Here is a 3,159-nt window from a genome sequence, read left to right as displayed (position 1 = left end):
AGTATATAAAATATATTCCAGGGAGTATCTTGGAAGAATCTTGGATCAAAGGAACAAAGTGTCCAGCCAGATGAAATCACTATTCTGTGAAATATGATAATTTATCTGGAAATTGCCAGTTCCTGATACTTCAGAGGACAGTGGCTACCCATCATAACTCATGCAACTAGCCAATTATATATCACTTACCTGGGGAAAACTTCCTTCCTAATCCCTGGGGTTATTTTAGACCATGAAGCATGAAATCTGATTTTCTTTAGGTGGTTACAAATATTATAAATTCACTGAATCTATCCACAGTACTTGAGTGGATGATGGGACTATAAACAGACTGTGTGTTCTGGGAAGTAGTACTTCCTTTCATGTCTTCTGACTTTACTAGCGTTAGTGCCACCTTGTTCTTTTAATTTGTGCAAACAGAGGCTCTGGTCAGTTTTCATGGCACCATTCCATTCTGGATATCTTGTTCAAGTCCTTGATAGTTCCATTCTTTTCCAGATCATGCATCTTTGTTTCTGCATCTCTCATTCAGCCTTGTCCTACCACGGGATCTCTGTTCTTTATGGGGATCTCATATGATTTCAATGAAATTCTGTGTAGAAGTAAGGGTCTGTGCATGGGGATCTATTTGCAGAGTTGGACCCATTGAAATTCCCACTGCTGCTTTAACCATCTTCATTGTCTTTCTTGACTTTATCGACCCCCAACTTACACTTTTCTTACTTATATTTAAAAATTTCTTACCAGACCAATGGGGACAATCCTGACTTTGTCTTGAACACTAACTAAGAACTATTGTGATGCATCATGGAAAAAATCATGGCTAAGTAAAGATAAACAAAAGTCAAGTAAGCATTTTGGTTTAAAACCAATTTCCACATTATCATTAGCTTTTTTGATTTTTACTATTGATTTTGATAGAAAGAATAAATTCTGAAACATTAATAAATGTTCACTGTTATTACTCCATTCCTAATGTTTGACAGTAGTTTAATTGTAACTTGTTTGCATGACTATAAAGATCTGTGGGTACAGGCTGGTATTAAAGTAAGAGAATAATTTATTATTGCAACTAGAAACCAGTTCTGTACCACCAACAGCTTCTTACCTAACCAACTGATCCTGTTGTTGATGTTATATAAGGAACGCAGAAGATGTTTATTTCTTAAATTGTCTTGTGCTCTTGCTGTCACTGATCTTAGCATTAAAGTTCCTGAATACAAGTGCAGAGAAGACCACACAACCATTTATAGCAAATATGGTAAAAATGTCTGACACTGACTGATCTGGTCACAATTGTTAAATCCACTGCCCAGGGGGTCACGACCAGACGCTCCCCTCCTCCTCCATTTAAAACTATGTGAATTTTTGAAAAGACTTTTCCTGATTGCCTATCTGGATGAGCACACCTAGCAGGCCTCCATTGTTGTGTGCAACTGCCAGCTGACCATGCCAGTTACATGCTCCTGACACACTCCGGCATGTAGTATACAGGAGATATTGGATCTCCTCCGCCTGTGGGGAGATGCTGTGCAAGCACAGCTATGGACCATCTGTAGAAACATGGACATCTATTGCACAGGGGCTGCAGGGGAAGGGATATGACAGGGATCAGCAGCATTGTGGCACAACGATGGAGGATCTGCGGCAGGAATAACAGAAAGCCAAGAAGGCTGCAATCAATCTGGTGCTGAACTTCAGAATGCTGCTTTTACAAAGAGCTGCATGCCGTACTTGGGGGAGAACCCCCTGCTACCCTGCACACCACTATGGATACCTCCAAGGAGCCTGAGTCTCAGGCCCCTGGCATGAACAGCGAGGACAAGGAGGAGGTAGAGGAGGAGGAGGACCATGTGAGAGGTCCAGCTATGTCATGAAGCAGGACCTCTTCAAGACTCCACTGCAGTCCAGTCAGTCCCAACAGTCGAGCCTGGACAAGCCTGACCCAGGGGAAGGAACCTTGGGTAAGTAAAAATTGCCTGAACCTATTCTCCCCCTCCTCCCTCACAACCAGTCTTCTCTCTCTCTTTCCTGTGTCCAGGAAGTTAGCTGGCTCAGCTGAACAGCCTCCACCCTCCCATTTCCTCCTTCACTGCCTCTCTTGCCCCCTTGCATTCCATACCCCATCCTCAGGATCTGCTCCTCTCCAGTCATTCCTCTCTCTTTCTGCTCCTTTTCCACCCTCTTCTCCATTCTCTGTGTAGGAGAGAGAGAGCGAGTGGGAGGAGCAAGGGAGAGCAGGACAGGGAGAGTCAGGGAAACCCTGCCCCTGATGTGCATTGGCATTGTGGGAAATGGACAGGGGAAATGGGTGCCAGACTCTCCCCTGCCTGGCAGGCCCCTGTCTCATACAGTCCTTGTCAGCAGGGTCTGGCTGTCCTGTGCTTGGCTTCTGGAGAGCCTGGCCCCACCCAAGCCTTCCTGATCTTTCCTTTCACCTGAGAAAATAGTATTAAAAAGATGATGCTATTTCCAGTAGGCATTCAGCGTGGGTGTGAGGTGTCAATGGAATGGGCACTCCCAGGCTGCCCTGGACAGAAATAGGCTGCCTCTGACTGCCCCCGTGTTAGATAAGGGTCTAGCTTTTAACTGCAAAGATCAAATGCATACCATGAAAACAGCACCCCGGACAATGAAGCTTTCAGACAAAATCCTGCCTCCTACCAAAGCCTTCCATTGCGTTTATAGAGAGCTAGGGTCTGATTCTCTACTGCCTGGCCCATTGACACCAAGGCAGTGCCAGGTGAGCAGCGCAGGTGCTGGAACTATTTTTATTGAGGGCGTGCTGAGAGCCATTGAACCAAACTCTAAACCCTGCACATAATGGAAACGACTTCAGGCCAGGGGGTGCTACAGCACCCCCACTTCCAGCACCTATGGTGAGCCGTGCTGCCATTCCGATTTGTACCCTACTTAGCACTCCCGGCCCTCAGAGCAAAGCTTCCAATGGAGCCAGGATTTCACCCACAAAACCTTCACTTTTAAACAATACTTTGCAATAACTCTTTATTTCGAAGTCTAACCCTTTCCTTTCCTTGTTATCACACCATGAGTGGCACTGGTTCTCACTGGAAGCTGGAGGTCACATCGTCTTTCTTTTATGGTTCAGCTGAAGAGTCTCTGAGTCGGTCACTTGAAAGGGGCTGGCAGCCCGCGCCC

The sequence above is a fragment of the Natator depressus genome, chromosome 8, assembly GCF_965152275.1.
Source record: "Natator depressus isolate rNatDep1 chromosome 8, rNatDep2.hap1, whole genome shotgun sequence".
Taxonomy (NCBI): Eukaryota; Metazoa; Chordata; order Testudines; family Cheloniidae; genus Natator; species Natator depressus.
This window is presented reverse-complemented; position numbering follows the sequence as displayed.